Genomic DNA, 21,915 nt, shown 5'->3' on the forward strand with positions numbered 1-21,915 from the left:
CAGCAGAGAGGTGAGAATGTGGGGGCTAAAGGGGCAGAGCCCAGGGTTAGAGTGGGCATTGTCAGCTCAACTGGGGTGGAGGGTGATTAGGACTGCAAGGCTCCATGCTGACATGGGCTCAGAGGGATCACCTCTGGTAGTGAACTGGTCCCCTTATGGATTCATTCTTCCCTTCAAATGGCTTTCAGGTCCTAAAGAAAGTCAGTTGTATTGCAGGAGGCAGGAGGCTTTATGTCACACCCCCTCCCATGCTCAGAATCTAAGGCATTGCTTCAGCGTTCACATTTTCACAGCCAAATGCCGGTATACCTGGTCTGATATCTGAAGAGGAATTTAAAATCAATGGCAATTTTCCCCCCAAGTGTGGTTTTAGGCATTGTTGCCTAAAAGGTCTTGTTTAAAACAATCTCCATCCAAAATCTCTTTATAAGAAAAACATTTGACATTTATTGATCACTTACTTTGTGACAAGTGCTGTGTATGCATTAACTCACTGAATCCTCCCAAGAACCCTATGAATAGGTCCTATTAAAGCCGTGTCTCTGACGTATTTGGGGGTTGGTTCCAGACCACCGCAATAAATGAATCTTTTTGTTGGTGGAAGGTCTTGCCTTACATTTGTAAAAAATGCAACATTTGTGAAGCACAATAGAATGAAACACAATAAAATGAGGTATGCCTGTGTTAACCCCAATTTCAGGTGAGTAGCTGAGGCTAAGAGAGTAAATGATTAGCCCAGATCACATAAGGGGGAAGTAGCTTCATGGGGATTTGAGCCCGTGCTTTGAGTCTGAGCAGCTTAATAAACTGCTTAAACGGGAGCTTCTCTGAAATATTGCAACATCCAAGGCAAATACGTGCCTGGTTCAGAGGGGTGGGAGGGGCTTAGAAAAGTGTATAGTATGAGGAAATTATGTTTACCATAATATCTATTATGTACCTTTATATTTTAAAAAGGAAAATAATAGGCCCTGGCCAGGTAGTTCAGTTGTTAGAGCAGTGGTCGGCAAACTCATTAGTCAACAGAGCCAAATATCAACAGTACAACGATTGAAATTTCTTTTGAGAGCCAAATTTTTTAAACTTAAACTTCTTCTAACGCCACTTCTTCAAAATAGACTCGCCCAGGCCGTGGTATTTTGGGGAAGAGCCACACTCAAGGGGCCAAAGAGACGCATATGGCTCGAAAGCCGCAGTTTGCTGACCACGGGGTTAGAGCATTGTTCCAATACACCAAGGTTGTAGGTTCGATCCCCCGGCAGGGCACAAACAAGGATCAACCAATGAATGATGAATGGGCAGACAATAATCTCTCTCTCTCTCTCTCTCTCAAATCAATCAATAAAAAATTTCTAAAAACATTTATTTTTTTAAAGGACAATAATATAGACTTTTATATAACCTTAATTAAGGGAGGACACACATCCATAATGCCCAAGTGAAGAGAAGCCACAGGCTAACCATCTCCATGGTGTCTCAGCAGTAAAGTGAAGAAGTTTCCCTGTCTATAAAGTGGGTGGGATAATAGCACCTACCCACTAGGGTTACTATGAGGATTAAATGAGATTAATGCCTGTCAAGCTTTTAGCACCCTGCTCAGTGTATAACTATAATGGATTACTCAAAGACAGGGGGGAAGAGAAGGAATTTGACTAAGTAACCAAAAGTATTTTGTTGTTAAAATAGATGGGCATGGGTAGGACTAGAATAAAAACGTTGCATACATTTTAAAACATATAGATCAAACTTTAAGAAAACTGATGCCTGTTACGGGCCTCTCCAGGGTATACTGAAGAGACATCTCTCTCTCTCCGCCTTTGGGGAATATTTTGATGCAAATAGCTAAATTGCCAGGCTCTAAAAGTCCTTTCCTGCTTAAGGCCTCCAGCACCCGGAAAAGGACCAGCGTGCCTTCCCTTGAAATGTAAATAAAGCCTTTGACATCTGGGCACCCACAGTGGCCATTTCAAGTTGTTGCTTCCCCAGGACTCCCTTGTTTCTACTGAAATCTGGGAAGGCGCGGGGCGGGGGGAGGGGGGAGGGCGCGGCGGCGGCGGGGGGGGGGGGGGAGGGGGGGAGGGCTGTCTTCCAGATACCACTGGTGTGAGGGATACTTTCTGAGAGTGACAAGCCTGAGGAATGTGGGTAACTTCCTCTGGCGTGTTTGCTTATCTCCTTTCTGTCTCCCTTTAGAGATTAGCGGTAAAACCCATTTGACCTCTCCTGTGAAGGAGGCCCACCTCATACCATCATTTCCTTTTGCTACTCAGAGGCCCAGTGAGTTGGTGCCATTCGTCACAATCCTACAGAACGTTAGGTGACCTGGAGGCTCAAGCAAACATCTTTCAGTGTCTCTTCTTGCAGACTTGCCACACGAGACCCCTTACAGCTCGATGATGGAAATCATGGTCAGCAGCTCTGGATGTAGAGTGAGACAGAAGGAAGTTTGAATCCCAGACCTACCTCTTACCAGTTGCGTGGCAGCCGAAACTCCCGGATGCCTAGCAAGGGGCAAAACTGGGAAAACAAAAACCTGGCCCTCAGGTAACCTATTTGCCCCTAGCATATCACTGGTCATGCGTTTGGACCCTTGATCTTTTCCTCCCTAGAGATAACCTCTAGGCCTCAGTTGTATTTCAGAAAGGCAGCAAAACCGGACAAGTGATGGCGTGGCTGCCTCAGGACCAGCTACATTGACTAATGACCCCCTGTCCTGGCATCGACCAGTCCGTGGAGACCACGACTCTGAAAGAGCACACCTGGAAAACTGATAAATATTCTATTAAGACCCTCCCCTGACATCTCCCCTAAGATTTCCATCTGCAAGGGAGATAAATATGCTCACGACAAAGGACCCAGCACCTGCATGCTCTCCCTCCAAGGAGCCGGCCTGTGCCATTCCCTAACCCAGTGGTCGGCAAACTCATTAGTCAACAGAGCCAAATATCAACAGCACAACGACTGACATTTCTTTTGAGAGCCAAAATTTTTAAACTTAAACTTCTTCTAACGCCACTTCTTCAAAATAGACTCGCCCAGGCCGTGGTATTTTGTGGAAGAGCCACACTCACGGGGCCAAAGAGCCGCATGTGGCTCGCGAGCCGCGGTTTGCAGACCACGGCCCTAACCCATCTCCTTCCCCCACAGGCACGTATGCCCTAACCTCTAAGGGACCCGATGAGACTAGCAACCAGGGGAGCAATGGGCCGTGGCAGCTGGTCCCAGGCTGACCCCCTGAACCGGTGGCCAAGGCCCCCTTTCCTCTGACTTCTCAATGAGCCACAGCCGCCCAGCCCAGCCTCTCCTGTGGCTTCTTCTATGCCCCTCCTTGTCTCACTGTCCTAAGTATATTTTTGTTGTCATCATGGACCCAGTACCCTTTGGCTCTTCCCTTTGGATCTCCCCACCCCACCCCCAACCCCTTTTCCTTAAATAAATTCAAATTTTCTTTCATCACCATCTGAGATGGCTGTTTAGCCTCCCCTCGCATTTACCGCATTTACCGACGTTAACCTGTCACTGTCCTTATTCAGAACTATTCCCATGCAAGAGCGGAAGTGCTTCTGCAGCACATGAGATCCTGGTAAATATTTAGCAAGAACAGCTGGGTCCAGGGACCGAGGGTCTTTGATATAAACCTTTAAAATCAGTGGGGGTGGCACATTCTCTCAGGAAAAGGAAATTCGCTATGTGGCAGCTTTGTGCCCTGCTGAGTGAGACTTCCGCCTTGCAGGATGTTTAGTGGAGTCAGTGTTGGTGTGCGGTTCCACTCAGGTGAACTAGTTTGTAGGAAAAAGGTCTTATCGAAAGGAGCAGGACCTCCATCCTTGCTTACCACCCTGAAAGGAGCCCCCCCCCCCCCCCGGGGGACCTGGGAGGAGGTTGTTAAAGAAAAAAGTACTCTTGTTAAAGATGGTAACACAGACTTTCTTCAGGGAGGTCAGACTTCACCTGGGGGACGGTGGAGGATGAGGAAGCTGATCAGTGAGGGCGATCAGATATCGAAGGTGGGGCGATCTGGTTAAACGGACTTACCAGGGTTCTTGCTAAAACTGGATTTTACAAGGAAGTGCCCCGATGGGCTTAAGAGAAAGTGCAGGAGCCTAAAGTTTGGGGAAGCAAGGAATCTTTACCAAGGTCTAGCTGGAGGGCTTCCTGGACGCCTCTCATCTTTGTCTGTGAAGGAAGTCATGGGTCTGGGAAGAACGTGGGACAGGTTTGGGTCAGGAGGAGAAGCACCCTGGGGCAGGAAGGAGTCGTTACTGAGAAAACTGGCAGACCAGGGGCAAAGGGAACCTGGCGGAGAGCAAATTCCACCCTGCTGTGGGCGGCAGCTTGCCTACGGCTGACCACAGGACGGCTGGAACATCACTTGGGTTTCCTCAAGGAGGCTAAAAGCACTTCCTGCCCATGATTCCCTTTGTTCTGAAACCATCTCGGGGAAGAGGGAGGTTTTCCGGCAGCCCTGGCAGCTTTTACAGAGAGCTGGGCCTCTCCCAGAGCGGCTGAGTGCCCATGTTCAGGTGCACGGAGGGTACCGCTCAGGGAGGCCCCCTGGCGTCCCAGCCTGGGCTTTCCTCTACTGGGTGGGGAACCTTTTTTCTGCCGTTTATATATTTATAACATCATTCCCGGGCCATACAAAATTATCAACTTAAAAATTAGCCTGTTATATGTGGTCAAACATTTCAATTAACTCACCCCTAATGACTTCATGGATCTTACACAGCAGCACTGGACGCTCCCATCCCTGCCAGAGTCTAAAGGGTGGGACCAATGGGCAGGACCCCCACCTGGTTCCAATCACATTTATTATCAAAGACATGAGTGACGAGCTCTAGTCCGCAGGAGCTGACTTGGGAGAGAGCCTGGGATGGAGGCTCCCAGGTTAACTCTTTTCTGACCAGCACAAGCTTCACCGTCAGGACCCGAGCCAAGACTCTCCCCTCTCTTACCCCTCCCCCTGTCCGCTGGACTAGTCCGAGGAAGAAGTCTACAGAGCCAGGTTATTTTTAGCCTTTGAGGCGAGGCTGATTCACCCTTCCCTTCTCCCCTTCCTTGGAAATGTGGAGGCCTTCTCGCTCCCAGCCCGGCTAAGGTGCGAGTTCTCCCTAGCTGCCCTCGAGCAAAGCGAGCTCAAAGCGGGGTGTGGGAACCGGGCTGCGGAGCTGCCTGCGTCTGCGATGGAACCCGGAGGCCCAGCTGCTCATCCCAGCGTACACCCAAGTCCCCGGAGAACGTTTGGAGGGGAGAGCATGGGTAGCAGGGTGTTATTTCCTAGTGTGCGTTACTCAGGTAAACAGAGCAATACCCTTTCTACGACGGAAAATGCCCCAACCACCGTTTCTGTTACTTGAAAAAGAAAGGTGTGTGCAAGAAGTATTTCAAACGTGAAAAAGCGCAGCGTACATTATAACTCATGACATACCGATTTAACACTTAGCCCTACTGAATTCCTTTTTTTAAAAAATTAATTTTAAGGAATAAAGCATTGCAAATATCAGTTGAAGCCCTCCTGTGCTCTCTCCCCACTACCCTAGGTATCTTTCCAGTCGACCATAAGCAATTTCAAAGCAGCAAGAGTCCTGGAAACGTGTCAATTAGTTACTGTAACCATTAAAAACATTCTTTTAACCCCTTCCTCTTCTTCAGGTCAGAAAGGTCGTCACCTCCGCATTATTAACCGGTTAACGGTCAATCCGAATTTTTAACCGGTTAACAGTCAATCCGCACTATTAAACCGGTTAACGGTCAATCGGCATTACCGGTTAAAAGTGCGGATTTTGTAATCAAAGAAAACATGATAATTTCAAGAGAAACATCAAAAGTGCTTTATTCAAAGTAATGTCCATCATCATCGTCATCATCATTTCCAATAAAAACATCCCCTACCCACCACAGATTGCAATACAATCTAGATTGTTGGTTCTGGAACGGGTCTGAAATGGCCTTAACAATTACAATGGAGAAAACTAAGACTCTCAGAGGCGAGCTGCCTCTACGTTGACAGTGTGCACACTGAGGTGCAATTCTCTCCAGCACCCCAGCACCCCAGGCACAGAGCTTAGCACAGAGGAGCTTCCCTGTAAAGGCTCACTGTCTGAGTGCCTCTGTTAATGAATGAATGAGCAGTCAAATCCTGCCCACAGTGCACATATGGTTCCTGCTTTAAACTTCATCCTAATCAATGAAAACCTGTTAGGAGGGGATTCATCTTGTTACTTAATATAATGAATGGAATGTAGAATGTTTCACTAAACTTCCTAACTATAAAAAAGTCTCCTTGAGACCTTTAAAACAGTTTATTGGGCAATAATTAATATGCAAGAGAAGGTGTTAGCTAGGAGAAATACACACACACATACACACACACACACACACACACACGAAAGAAAGAAAAGTATTATAACCTGCATTTAGACAATGTTTCCAATAGAAATGCCCCAAAGCTAGGTGCCATGGGATGTACATCCTATTCATCTATCCATGTCTATTTTGCCAAGTGCCAGGATATAAAGAATAGGTAAATCACAGCAGGGGGCAGTGAGTACTCACGTCTTTGCCTGTGTGGCACGTATGAGCCTGTTGGCTGGGCTGAGGGGCACAGCTGGTGGCTGCCGGAGAGAGATTAAAAACCCAGATGGTTACCAGATTTGTCCTGACCATCACATCGTAAGGCATATAAATGTCATATCACAATATCATACAACTGAAACTACTATAATATTGCATGCCGATTGTACTGTAATAAAAAACAAACAAACAACCCTCCCCCCCCCAAAAAAAATAACATCCACACATCCACAAATAGCAGCTCATTGGGTGGGACTCAAAGCCAGGTTCCAGGGGCACCAAGCTCTAATCCAGCGCAGATTGCTTCCTAGAGTTTTCAGGGATCCAGGCTGGGCAGAGGGCAGGTGGCAGGAGGCCTGGGGTGGTAGAGTGCAGGGCAGATTAATATCAAGACCACCTGGGGACGGACTCCCGGCTGGATGGTCATCATGAGATCTAATGCTGAGGGGGTGTCGGGCACAGTATTACTCACTAAATCCTTGTGACAATCCTGCCAAGTAGATGCCATTAAACCCTCATGTACAGGTGAGGAAACCAAGGCCCTGAAAGCTTAGGTAACTTGCCAAGGTCACACAAAAGAAAGTGGTGGAGCTGAGGGTCTTTCCCAGACCGATGGACTCCAAAGCTCATGTCCTTTTTTTTTCTTCTTATAATGAAGAATAATGTACACACAGTAAAATTTACCCTTTTTACTGGTGTATAATTCATAAGCATTGACAAGTGCATATAGTTGTATGATCACCACCACTATCAACATATAGAACAGTTGCATCACCCTCAACAATCCACTAGTGCCCCTTTGTAATCAGTCCCCTCCTGCCGTTCCCCCACAGCCTTGGACATCCAGTGATCCCTGTTCTGTCTGTTTTGCCTTTTCCGGAATGTCCTATAAATAGAATCATACAGCCTTTTGAGACTGGCTCCTTTCACTTAGCAAAATGTACTTGAGATTCATTCTTCTTCTGTTGCTGCATACATCTATTGTTTATTCCTTTTTATTGGTGAGTATTATTACATTGTATAGATCTACCACAGTTTTTTTCCATTCACTAGCTGAAGGGCATTTGGGTGGTGCCCAATTTTTTGGGGGGATTATGAATAAAGATGCATAAACATTTGTGCCCAGGTTTTCATATATGTATAAATTTTCACTTTATCTTGGGTAAATATATACCTAGGAGTGGGGATTACATATCTCATGCTTCTAGCCAGGCTCCAAGATGCTATAGAGAAGATGCTATAGAGTGGATCTTCAGGACCCAAGAGATGTTAACATGGAGAAAAGATTTTTTGTGATTCACTCCCTCCCAAAAAATTCAGAAATATATATATATGTATGTATATATATACATACACACATATATATTTCTGAATTTTATATATATATTTCTGAATATATATATTCTATAATAGATATATATATTCCTGAATATATATATATTCTATTCTTCACATTGTTAACGTAGAAAAATAATAATGTTATAATCACAACAAAGTCATAAACTTAAAACATAATTTTTATATGTGGTGAATACTAAAAACTGAACACTGCTCTTTTTTCTTTCTTTTGTTTTTCTTTTCTATTTGTAATCTTTGTTCTTGCATCCTAAACAAAACTCACCTCCCACAACCCACCTCACATTTCTGGATGTTTCTTATGTCTCTTTGAAAGCCACTGGGTCAGACTCAGACACTCAAACAGAAGGTATAGATGAGGTTTTCTTTCCCTCCTCATTAGAATTCTGCTCTTGCCTCTCAGGTTTATTTCAACTCTAATCCCGTTCTTCCCCACATTCCAGCCCTCTTCCTTATTCTCACCCATCACCTGCTTTGGAAGAGAAAGCTAGATTCTCAGATGCAAGCCTCTTTGCTATATTTGTTAAAGCCTCTATATTGAGTGGTAGACACACAGACATGAGCCAAACCATGTCAACCCACTGTGTGTCCTGATGTGTGTATGTAATAAGTGTGTGAAACATTCCACTTCTAATGAAACTGTTCTTCCCATTAAAAATTATATTTCAGAGAGAGGAAGAGGGAGGGAGAGAGAGATAGTTGAGAGGGATAAGAGAGAATCATTGATTGCTTGCCTCCTGCATGCCCACCTACTGGGGATCGAGCCAGCAACCTGAACGTGTGTCCTGATTGGGAATCGAACCATGAACTCCTGGTTCTTAGGTTGATGCTCAACCACTGAACCACACCAGCCAGGCTGTTCTTCCCATTTTTACATGGTGAGTCACTGGCCCATATCATTGGTCCACAAGATGGGTTCTAGTGAATCTCCACAATGAAATTGGACTTGGTGAGAAGGATTCACCTATGATGCTTCCCCAGGGTGGGTAGAAGGATCATTTTCTCCTCCTCCTTTGGGCTAGATGTATTGAGAACCTCTCTCAGAGTCAGTGGCTCACTGGTTACAATAGGAAGGTTCACATTCAACACAAACATGAGCAGGGATCCAGGAAACCCTCATCGCTGTGCCCTCATTTTCAAAAGCCAAGTGATTTAAAAAAAATAATTTTGAGAGAGAGAGAGAGAGAGTAACAGAGACAGACAGACAGACACACACACACACACACACACACACACACACACACACACACACACAGAGGGACATCGATTTGTTCTTCCATTTATTGATGCATTCATTGGTTGATTCTTTTTTTAAAAATATATTTTATTGATTTTTTACAGAGAGGAAGGGAGAGGGATAGAGAGTTAGAAACATCGATCAGCTGCCTCCTGCACACCCCCCACCGGGGATGTGCCCGCATCATTGGTTGATTCTTGTATATGCCCTGACTGGAGATGGAACCCACAACCTCAGTGAATTGGGATGATGCTCTAACCAACTGTACTACTCAGCCACGGCCCCAGGTGATATATTTTGAGGTTCCTGAGTACCTTAGTCTGGATTCTCCCCAAAGTAGAGCCTGATAGGAATGCTTATCTGTGAGTAGTTTATTGGATAGTGAAATAGGGAAGGCGAGAGAACCAATAAAATGATAAATTATTTAATTGACCACACTAAGCAGGACCTTCTAAAACGCTTTGTGAAATGCATCTCAGGAATATCGGGGAGGGGGGTGAGGGGGGAAGAGGCAATGAGGAAGTAGTTATCCTCCTGTTCCCAACCCCTAGTGGGTAATAGTTGCCCATGGGCATCAACACCCTTGGTCTGAGGTAGAGTGTGGGGAAAGCCAGGGGCATAGTCCTCACATAGGCCCGTTGGCCATTGGTTACTCATGTTGCTTCAACAACCCCTGGTGTTAGTTGGACTTCAGACACTCTTGCTGAGTAAACGGCAAAGCTGTTTGGGGCCTCTTGGGACTTGGATCCAGCCATTGTCTTCCTATAGCCTGGCTGTAAAACTGCAGTTGCTCTGAGTAGCTGGCAAGAATGGTGGCTGTGGAATTTCTACTTGGTAGAGGCCTGCAGGCAGCCATCTGGTTGGGTCTTAGGCTTGGTCTTAAAGCTGTGTTTGGATAGCAGACATTGTTTTTACTTAGATTGCAGGCTTATTTTAGGGTGGTTGAAGGATAATGGGGGACTCTGAGCTCTACACACAGCCACCAAGGGCCAGTGCTGCCCATGTAGCCCAGTAGCCCAGGCTTCAAGCTTTCCATGCCTGATCTCATTACCGAGCCGTGCAGAGTGCTTGCCTGGGCCCTTTCTCTTTCTCATCCAGTCTGGCCTGCCCACTCCCTCACTGGGGAGAAGGTGAAGGCGAGCAAAGAAGAAACCCTCTCCCAGCACAGGAACTGTGAGGTCTGTTGCCAAGCCTTCAGGGAAATATTTTCAACCTCCCAAGTTTGTGACTCCCAGGTTCCAGGTGCTGTGATCCAAGCACAACAGTGAGAGCTGGCCGTTACTCAATGGCCCCTGGTGCCAAGTTTTCACATGCGTCATCTTACTCAGTCAGCCCTTAGACCCGAAGGAAAGGTGACCTCTTTAGTACGTGGCTTGTGTTCCTTTATTCATGTCTTGACTGGAAAAGCAGTTGCCAATTACCATGTGTGTGTCTATAGCCCTCTGTGATTGTCTCTCCAACCTTGGTTTTGCTCTTGGTAAACATCTTTTCCTCCTCAATTAGCTTTGACTTGAGGAAGGAGGCGGGGCAGAATGATGAAGAGAATCCTCTGGAATAATCCATTGCTTTGTGGCTGTTGCTCATGTCTTTCCCCTTTCATTCTCCCTCCCTACCCCTGTTCCTAGTCACCAAGTTGTCCCCATCCTATAAGCCCCACTTCCTCCAGGTTGTCTGTCTACTCTGGCTCCTCTTGAGAACTCAACTCACTGGGCCATGAATCACTTCTGCCTGATGACAGCTCTGGTTTTGTAATTTATCTTTTCAGGTACTCCTGCCTTGTCTTTGTCCCTTTCCTACACCCCCTCACCACAACTTCTCCCCAGGAGATTGTAAGCTCCTTGAATTTGCTTTAAATTTCTTTGTAACCTCCACAAGGTCTAGACTGGTATCTTAGACACAGTAGGGATCAATGAATATTTCCCAAATCAATTAATGACTAGAAAAAGGGACTTGTGGAAATTTGGGGAAGGACACTCTGATGGCCTCTGTCTCCACTGGGTCTTGAACATGTCTGAGAAATTGGCTGGTCTTGGGCCCTATTCCAGGGTCCAAATAACGAGCATTGTACTGGGGCCTGTCGAGTTTGCTTGCTAGATCTTCCTTCCTTCCTTCCTTCCTTCCTTCCTTCCTTCCTTCCTTCCTTCCTTCCTTCCTTCCTTCCTTCCTTCCTTCCTTCCTTCCCTCTTCCACAAACATTTATTGTGTGCGCCCCACCCCCACCCTGCAGTGTTTAGTTTAACGCATTTTGGTTGACTCAAGATGTTAAAGGGAACATTTGGAAAAGTATAGATTACTGGAAGGTACTACCCTTTACCACCTGGTTGCTGTCACAGCTGCAGAAATTAGGGGTGTGAGGCACTGGACAGTTGCCTCTTGGGAGAACTGAACAGCACTAGGGAAGGGAAACACTTTAAGAGGGAGGGAGTTGAGAATGAGCCAAGACTTCCTTCATCAGCTTCCCAGTTTTGGCTAGGGCTGCCCTGGTTTCAGGCCTCATATCTAATTATGTGGGTTCAAAAAGGCTCAGACACTCCTTCTGGGAGGGGAGCAAATCCTCAAGAATCCAAGGTCCTGACCGTGGATTCTTCCGGCTGGACCCCGGAGGACTGGTGGCACTAGGGCTGGGGAGAAGGGGGTGGCAGTTTGGGGTTGAAGTCGACTTTAGCAAATAGCCCATTGTTCTCTTTCACCCTTCTGTGAAAGAGGATCAGAAGTTCACTGCAGGGTTCTCAGGAAGTTCCTGGCAGCTCTGTTTATAACAGCGAGATTTTGGAAAAGACCCAACTGTCTGACAGTAGATGATTGGTTAGATAAAGTATGGTTTTGCCAGACATTGGAATTCTATTCAGCCATTAAAAATGATGTCATGAATGATTGTTTATTGACATGATAAAAGGATATCATATGTGGAAAACATACATAGACATGTAATACTTGACATGTGTGATCTTTAGGAAAATAAGATCCCCACAGAAATAAGATCAAGGAGGTTTCTCTGGCTGGTGAGATTATGGACAATTTTTCCCTCTGTGATGGGCACATGTTTGTAAAGTAAAACTAAAGTTGCAGTGTTATAGATTGAACCACGAACCTCCTCCCTCTTTCTCCCCATCAGAGCTTACTTTTCTGCATTTCTTCTCACAGGTCTAGGCTCTCTCTCTCTCTGTGAGTCGCAGAGAAAACCTCATGCCCAAGGCAGTGGGTGGTCTTGCTGACAACTCTGGCAGCCCCTAGGGAATGACCCATTTGGTGCTTCGGGCAGCTGAGGCCCGCTGCGCTGTTCCGTCCACACTGTGCATGCTAGCTGAGGCTTCCCTGACCATCCAACGTTGTGTCATCCTCTCATTGGTGCTAGCTGAGGCTTCCCTGACCATCCAACGTTGCGTCAGCCTCTCATTGGTGCTAGCAGAGGCTTCCCTGACCATCCAACGTTGTGTCATCCTCTCATTCTCTCTAGTAAATATATATATTTTTAATCTTTATTGTTGAAAGTATTATATACTAGAGGCCCGATGCATGAAATTCATGCAAGGGCCTTGGCCACTGCCGTGGCCCCTGCCCACTGTGGCTTTGTCCAGAAGGAAGGAAGGACTTCTGGAAGGATGTCCGGTCTAATTAGCATATTACGCTTTTATTATTATAGATGTCCCCTTTCCCCCCCTTGACCTCTCCCAGCCCGCCCCTGCCCCCTAACCCCAGGCCTTCAAAACCCTATTGTCTGTCTCTCTAGTAAATGTTATCTTGCTTGAAATCCCAAACCCTACACCATATGTCTCTAAATATTTATTTTAAAAAGTTATAATGTTCTACTCCAGTTCAACTCAGCCCACATTTATTTGACTGTTTACTTTGTGCTAGGTAATAAGTTAAGCTGTTGGGAAACAACGGTCATATGGAAACGAGAGAATTGGTGGGGCTACCCTCAACAAATCAATAAACATCAAGTGCTGCCCTAGCAGGTTTGGCTCAGTGGATTGAGCATCCGTCTGTGAACTGAAGGGTCCCTAGATTCAATTCCAGTCAAGGGCACATGCCTGGCTTGCGGGCTCAATCCCCGGTAGGGGGCGTGCAGGAGGCAGCCGATCAATGATTTTCTCTTATCATTGATGTTTCTATCTCTCTCTCCCTCTCCCAACCTCTCTGAAATCAAGAAAAATATTTTAAAAGTAAGTAAAAATGGAACTGCCATTTGACCCAGTGATCCCACTTCTAGAAGTATATCCTAAGAATTCTGAAACACCAATCAGAAAGAATATATGTACCCCTGTGTTCATAGCAGCACTATTTACAGTAGCTAAGATCTGAAAACAGCCTAAGTGCCCATTAGTAGATGAATGGATAAAAAGACTGTGGTACATTTACACAATGGAATACTATGGAGCTATAGAAAAGAAGGATCTCTTACCCTTTGATACAGCATGGGGGGACCTGGAGAGTATTATGCTAAGCGAAATAAGCCAGTCAGAGAAAGACAAGTGTTGCATCATCTCACTTATATGTGGAAACTGATGAACCAAATAGATCAATATGTCTGCCAATATATCTTGTAGGGCAAGGGAAACAAAGGGAAAAAAAAACCCCACAAGTGGGACTACATCAAAATGAAAAGCTTCTGCACAGCAAAAGAAACCACCAACAAAATGAAAAGGGAGCATGGGAGAACATATTGCCAATGATACATCTGATAAGAGGTTCATTTTCAAAATATGTAAAGAACTCATGCAAATTAACAAAAGGAAGACGATCCAATTAAAACCCGGGCAAAGGACCTCCGTGTCTTTTCATGGCTTGACAGCTCATTCATTTTTGGTTCTGAGTAATATGCCATTGTCTGGATGTACCACAGTCTGTTTATCCGTTCACCTAATGAAGGACATCTTGGTTGCTTCCAAGTTTTGAATACAGCTGCTATAAACATCCAGGTGCAGGTGTGGTGCGGACTTAAGTTTTCAACCAGTTGGATAAACGTTCCGGGGCGCAGTTGCTGGATTCTGTGGTCAGGCTGTAATTTTGTAAGAAACTGCCCAGTGGTTTTCCAAAGCTGCTGTACCGTTCGTATTCCCACCAGCAGTGAATGAGCGTTTGTTGCTCCAGGTCCCCGCCAGCATTTGGTGCTGATCGCATTTTGGATTTGGCCATTCTAGTTGCTTGGTATTTCATTGTTTTAGTTTGCAATTTCCTAATGACACATGCTATTTTCTTATGCTTATTTCCCATCTGGATATCTTCTTTGATGAGGTGTGTGCTCAGGTCTTTTGTCCATTTTTAAATCAGGTTATTTTCTTATTGTTGAGTTATAAGAATTCTTTGTACATTTTGGATAATAGTCCTTCACTAAATATGTCTTTTGCACATGTTTTCTCCCGGTCTGTGGCTTGTTTTCTCATTCTCTTGAGAATTTTTACTTTTCAGTTTACACATTTCAATTTTGTTTATTTCCCCCCAAAGGGCATGCAGTGCTTTTTGTGATTAAAAAGTTTTTAAAAAAAACATTGCATCCCAGTGCATTCAGAAGCACACAAATGAATTAGGATTTATCAGTAATACACCTGCTGTTAGAAAGATTCCAAGCCCTGGCCAGTGTTCCTCAATGGTTAGAGCTCCCTACCCTGTCGGGATGCATGCAGGTGGCAACCAATTGATGTGTCTGTCTCACATCCACCTCACTCTCTCCCCTCCCTCCCTCTCTCCCTTCCTCCTTCCCTCTCTCTGAAAAAGCAAGGGAGGGAAAAGGATTCTTAGGCAAAGTGCAAGATTTTTCCTAACCAGAAACCCAGGTTCTGCCCTGGGAAGAGGAGAGAGCAGTAAGCATGGTGACTATTTCCCAAAAAGGTAACAAACTTGTGTGTGGTAATGGCTGTATCATCTATTCCAGAGTTTAATGCCTATATTATACATTGATATGTCTGATAGGGTCTTGGATAAACAGGAGTCTCTAGACTCCCTGAAAAAAAACAAAAAAAACCCCACACACTAATGAATTGGATTCCCTTTGACTAAAAGAGAAATCTGGAGCCAGCTGTCTGAGCTTGAGAGAGCAAAGGGAAAGGCTGAAAGAGAGCATACTGGAGGCCAGAGAGGCCATTTGGCAGAGGACTTTAGCCGATGGCCTTCTGTGGCTCTTGTAGGAGGAAGCTCCACATTTATGTTCAAAGGCCCTGGGTATCAGGCCAGCCCCACCATAAGCTGACTCTGTGACATGAACAAGATGCTAAGCTTTTTTGAGCCACGATTTTCTTATTTTGGGAAAATGCAGATGATAATAATAGTTACTATCTCAGAGGGTTGCTATGAGAATTAAATGATGCTTCACTTTCAAAGTGCTTTGTAAAGAACAAAGTGCGTGTTCTAACACGCTATCCTTGGGTCTTTAGACACATTGTGTCTGAATGCCTACTGTGTGCTGCGTACTGGGCATACAAGGAATAATAATGCTTGGTGCTTATCCTCAAGAACCTGTCAGGCAACATAAAACGTCAGAAAGGATCATCCTATGACTATTGCACTGGAACTTATACCAGATAATTTGCCACTTAACAATACAGACTCTTTGACGGCAGTGGCTTCTTTTACCTTCCGCTGCAGCTCACATGGTATTGAGTGAACACAGCCGCTGCCAGCCTGCAGCTTGGCTGGAAGTGAACCAGAGGATTCACATCCCAACTTCTCTCTTTTGTACCCTCTGATTTCCTGCCACTCACATAGGTTTTACCCAATCAGAAGCCAGAGAGCAAGACAGCCAGCTCATGCTATCAGCTGAGAAAGATGGATCTGGAGGGGCAAAGGGAGAATACCCAGTGCCTCTGTTCACGGTTCTTAGCAGCTGCTCCAAAAACAACCAAGAAGCTATCAACCAGGAAGTATATAAATAAACAGTGTGATGTCCACGCTAGGGAACACTATTCTGCAGAGAGAGTCTATTCTAGATCAGTAAGCACTGATGTGGATGGATCACTGAGACATGTCGTTGAATGGTGATGCAAATTGCAGAAGGATGCCTGGTATGTTTATTGCATATGTGCATGCATGCATGTGTGTGCGCACACACACTACCATTAGGTTTATTAAATGCCTCAAGTCTATTGTCAGTTTTGTTTGTTGTATATACGTATATGTACAGTATATGTATGCATGTAAATCTGGAGTGATAATAGTGGTTTGCACTGGGGTGGTGAGACGAGGCTCAAGATTAGAGTGACAGTCAAAGGGGACTTTAGCTGTGGTAGACACCATTAGTTCTCTAACAGCAGCCATTCTCTGCCTTCCCCCTATTCTTTCATATTAACAATTCCAATTTTGTCCAGGTATGAAAGGGCAGCACTGTGCTTAGGAAAGGTGGGTCCAGGGCTCAGGTCATGATTGCTCTAAGCTCACACCATTCCTCTTTGCCTGTGGGTAGGCAGGCAACCTCATCTGCTGGTGACTTTAAGAAAGTTTTTCCCCTCTAATAACAAAGAGTATAGAGGACAAGCAGTTCTGCCTCTCCCTTTCCTTTCTGTCTTGGTGTGATGTTTAAAAATGTGATTCTTGGCCTGGCTGGCATGGCTCAGTGGTTGAGCATTGACCTATGAACCAGGAGGTCATGGTTCGGTTCCTGGTCAGGACACATGCCTGGAGTTGTGGGCTCGATCCCCAGTGTGAGGTGTGCAGGAAACAGCTGATCAATGATTTTCTTTCATCATTGATATTTCTCTCTCTCTCTCTCCCTCTCCCTTCCTCTCTGAAATCAATAAAAATACATATTAAAAAAAAAGAAAATATGATGCTTGGAGCTATGGCAACAGTCTTATGACTATGAGGGCAAGACCAAGAAACTGTAGAGACATCACTCCAGCACCCTGATATCTTCTTGCTGTTCTGAAGCAGAAACCATTCTCCTTCAAACCTTTTGTTACCGGATATAATGAAATGCCCTCATTGCTTAAACCATTGTTTGTCAGGCATTCTGTTATAATTAAACTCCTCCTAACCAATACAGTGGCTTAATCTGAAATAGTTTAAGAATCTTCTCAGGACAATTTATTCCTGTGCTACTTGTGTAATTAAACTTTTTTTTTTGCTTTTGTTTTTGGTAAGGCCACCTCATGCTCTTGTACTTCGTCTGCAGAATTGACCTGGTCTGCCTTCTGCGGCTCTCTGAGGCTCTCTCTACCCTTCAGATCCTTGTCTGTCTCTGTCCCCGGGTTGCCTGCTGAGCTGCTTGATTGATGACTCAGGTGGACAAGACTTTTGGAATGCATACACCCTCTGTCCCTCCTGGGGCTGCCGTGTCCCCTGCACCTCCTCAGGCCGGGGGGGGGGGGGGGGGGGGGCGTTTCCATAGCACTCTCTGCAGGGAGGGGCCTTTCATTTGGAAAGAGGTCTGCGGAGAATGGAAAAGTGCATGCAGCGTGGGAGAGGCCTGAAGGCCCAGGTCTGAAGCCCAGTAGGATTTGTTGTGCCCCGACGCCTGGTATGTGACTATTCTAAAGAAGCTCCTTCTAGGTTTATCCAGGGAAGTCTTGCAGCTCCTGGGATTTCTGAGGATGCTTTTCACTCACTAGCATTCACTGCCTCTGCTGGAGGTCCTGTCCCCTCGACTTCATCCCCACAGTGATGGGGGCCTGTGAAAACATCTTCCAGAGGAGAGGGAACAGTTGGTTTGGGAATACCCAGGTTTACATTTGCATAAGGTCACCTTGGAGGCCAGAGACTGTTGGGAGGCCCTTGCAATAGGCTGAGGGAGAGAAGCTGAGGTTTTGGTTGGGGCCCAGGATGGGGTGCAGAGGAGAAAGGGGGCGTGAGGTTCCCCCTTCCCTTCATTGTGGGTGAAGCTTTACCCATTGTGACAGGCAAATTTTCTCACTCTTCAAGGCCAGGGCACGATCTCTGGGATGCTGCTTCTGAGGGTGTCTCAGGGAGCTCTCTCAGCAAGGGTTTCCTTCCTGGCATTTGGCAGTCAGTCCCCATCAATCATTCTTTGAAGCAGCCCTGGGCTGGGGGCTGGGAGACCAGGACTTCTGTGCTTCCTTTGCCACTGTGAGCTCTGCACCCCCACCGTGAGCAGTAGGTACCTCCTTCCTCCGTCCCTCTCCACCTGCCTGCTTCCAGTTCACTCTTCCTCTCCAAACTTACAGAGGGCTGCAAACTTTCGCCTCAGATGCCTGGCTGGCTGCTTTATTATGCATGCTTCCCTCTTTCTCACTGTTTTTTGGACAAGTCTGAAAATAAGCACTTTTGTAATACCGACTTGCAATTCACACTTTCCTGACAAGTCACTCAAACTTTAAGCCACAGCTGTTTGAAGTGGGATCTGACTCAAGCCTTCTTCAGCAGGCACTCTCTAATTCAGAAGGTCCCAATGCAACTGATCTTGCTCCTCCTACCGGGGATCCCTGGGCCAGAACTCAACACCAGGGTCTCCACCACCAATTCCAGCGTTTCAAACTGCTAATCCTCAAGTAATGTTGGGGGATCATTGAAAACCTCACCTGGAAGGGACCAAGGAAAGCTGTTAACTCAAGACCCTCATTCTATAGGTCACAGTAGTGTCTTTCCTGCTTAAAGCGACCAGACTGGTTAGTGGAGAAAGAGGGAATATAACCCTGAAAACTGTATTCCCAATCCTCTCCCGTTAAGCTGTGATTTATTCATGTTTTGGATTTTATTTCTTTCACTGGCGTTTTTATTATGGAGAAATTCAAACATACACAAAAGTAGAGAGAGGCGTGTAATGCATACCCACATACCCCTACCCATCACTCCCTTGCAAGGGTCATCCTTGTTCTGACGTTCTTGTTTTATCTGTCCCCCGCCCTTGCCCCTTTGCGACCAATTAGACTCCATAACATTTTATCTGTTAATACAGCAGTATGTTTCTCGAACAGAAAGCTTTTAAAAAGAATGTAACCACAGCACCATTATCACACTCACACAATTAACACTGTTTCTTAGTATCATCATGCCTAGTCTGGTACTCAGTTTTCTCCGATTGTGTTGAAAAGGTCTTTTTTTTTTTTTGCTTATTTACATCAGCATTCCAAACCAGGTCCACCTATTATATGTGTAGGTTTTTTTAAAAGGGCTTTTAAACTATAACAGTCCTTCCTCCCACACATCCCCCATGTCATATGTTTGTTAGAAAAACTGGGTCATCTGTCCTTTAGAATTTCCTGTATTCTGGATTTGTGTCCTGCTGGTATCTCTTCACATATTTCTACATCCCATTTCCTGTAAATGGGTACTTAGTTGTAGAGTAGTGGGGAAGATTCATGTCCCTCCCCTGGGCCCCTCCCAAGGCCTGTCAATGTGTGGAGACATTTTTAATTGTGGGTGGTGCTATTAGCATCTAGTGGGTCAAGGCCAGGGATGCTGCTAAACATCCTATATACACAAGAAAGAATTATGTGTCCCAAGAGGTGAATTTTTAGCAGCCCCGATGCTGAGGTTAATCAGTGGGTTCCGGAGGCGTCAGCCTGACATCCATGATAAAGTTGGCCAAACTGAAGTATTTGGCGAGTAAAACAGAGCATTATTAATAGACAAAAAGACCGAGCATGTCTCTGGCAAACAGGGACATAGGATTAACCTACCCATTGACTTTTGCAAGAGCTTTATTCAGCTCTACCTGATTTTCCTTGACATTTCTCTCAGTTTTTATAAAAGTTACTTGGGCACATAATTTAAAGAGTCTCATAATTCTCCCAGCAGTTCTTCCCCATTCTCCTTTCCCAAGAGGCAACCATTTCCATCCCCCCCCCCCCAGCTGGTTCTTTTAATATTTATCTTTGCATATCCTAATAATGGGCTTAAATTGCTACTTTTTGTGCAATTCGGTTTTGGGTATTTTCTAATGACTTCTCCCTAAAGAATATGATAATCTCTCCATTTTTCTAATAATGCTTCCCAGCCAAGCACCTTTTCTAACCCTTTAAGTTCTAAGAAGAAATGCTAATTTTTGTTGTCTGCCCATGTTTAAGAGCAGGACATTAAAGAGCCCATTAGAAGCTCTGATCTCATCGGTAGGGCTTGTTGACGGTAGTTTCACTGCAGGGTTATCTGGCTATGCTGTTCCTTTAGGGAACCCTTCAATGTCAGAATGCTTAAGGCTCTTCTTGGTCCCATAAAATTGCTCAGAGAAGAGTTTTCCAGTGTTGTGCCTGGAGGTTGTAGGGTTCCAGGAGCCAAGTGGGGCTAGGAGGCTTTTAGTCTCAGCATTCAGTATGTGGACTTTCCTGGTTTTGTTATAATTCTCTCTCTGTTTTTTTTTTTTTTTAAGTTGATTTGAGAGAGAGAGGAAAGGAGAGAGAAAGAGAGAGAGAGCCATTGATTTATTGTTCCAGTTATTTATGCACTCATCGGTTGCTTATTATATGTGCCTTGACTGGGATGGAACCCAAAACTTGGCATATCAGGATGACGCTCTAACCAACTGAGCTACCTTGGTCAGGGTTTGATTATTGTAGCTTTGTACTAAGTCTTGACGTTAGGTAATGTAACTCCTCCACATTTTAAAGCTGAATTGGCTATTCTAGATCTTCTGCATTTTTAAATGAATTATAGAATCAGCTTGTCAATTTTTATAAAAATAATACATTTGTTTTATTAATATAAACAACTAACAATATGATGTAAAAATATATTATGTATAATGTAAAGAGCCTCCTGGGATTTTGACTGAAATTATATTATATTTGATGATCATATTGGGGAAAATTTATATCTTAGCAATATTCAGTATTCCAACACAATAATATGGTATATCTCTCTATTTAAGTATTCCTTTTAAAAAAGTATTCCTTCATTTCTGTCCATGATATTTTATAATTTTCATTGTATAGAACTTGCACATCTTTTGTCAGATTTATCCCTAGGCATTTCATTTTTTAAAAATGGTATTGTATTTTAAATTCTATTTCCCACTCTTTTCCCCAGTATATCTCTACATATAAAAGCCTAAGCGACCATAACTACTGAACGACTGGAACAACCGGTTGACCAGTCGCTATGATGCACACTGACCACCAGGGGGTAGATGCTCAACGCAGGAGCTGCCCCCTGGTGGTCAGTACACTCCCATAGCCAACCTCCTGCGGCCGGCCAACCTCCCGTGGGCCCTCCCTGCAGCCCCCCCCCCCCCCCAGCCAGCCAACCTCCCGTGACCCCAACCCCTTCCCCCACCCCCTGCTGACCTCAATCAGCCCTGATTGCTGGCCAGGCTGAGGGACCCCACCTGTGCATGAATTCTTGCACCAGGCCTCTAGTAGTAATATAATTTGATTTTTTACATTGCTCTTTCATACTGAAACTTGGCTAAACCCATTTATCAATTCTAGCAGCTATTTTTGTAGATGACATAGGATTTTCGGCATAGACAACCATGTTACTTGTGAATACTAGTAAAAACAGCGTTACTTCTTCCTATCTGAACTGGGTGCCTTTTGTTTTCTTTTCTTGCCTATTGCATTGGCTAGAGCCTCCTGCTCAATGTTAGCTGTAAGTGATGAAAGCAGACATCCTTTCCTTGTCCTGGTGTTAGGGGGAAAACAATCAGTCTCTCACCACTAAGTGTGATGTTAGCTGTAGGCTTTTCACAGGTATTGTTTATCAGGCTGCAGAAGTTCCCATCTATTCCTACTTCGTTGAAAGTTTTTTTAAATCAAAACACAAGTTAGATTTTGGTAAGTGCTTTTTATCTTTTGCACGTATTGAGAGAGACACATGTTTTTTTTTTTTTTTTAAATTGTTAATATAATGAATTATATTGATTG

The sequence above is a fragment of the Cnephaeus nilssonii genome, assembly GCF_951640355.1.
Source record: "Cnephaeus nilssonii genome assembly, chromosome: 15".
In the NCBI taxonomy this organism is placed as follows: Eukaryota; Metazoa; Chordata; class Mammalia; order Chiroptera; family Vespertilionidae; genus Cnephaeus; species Cnephaeus nilssonii.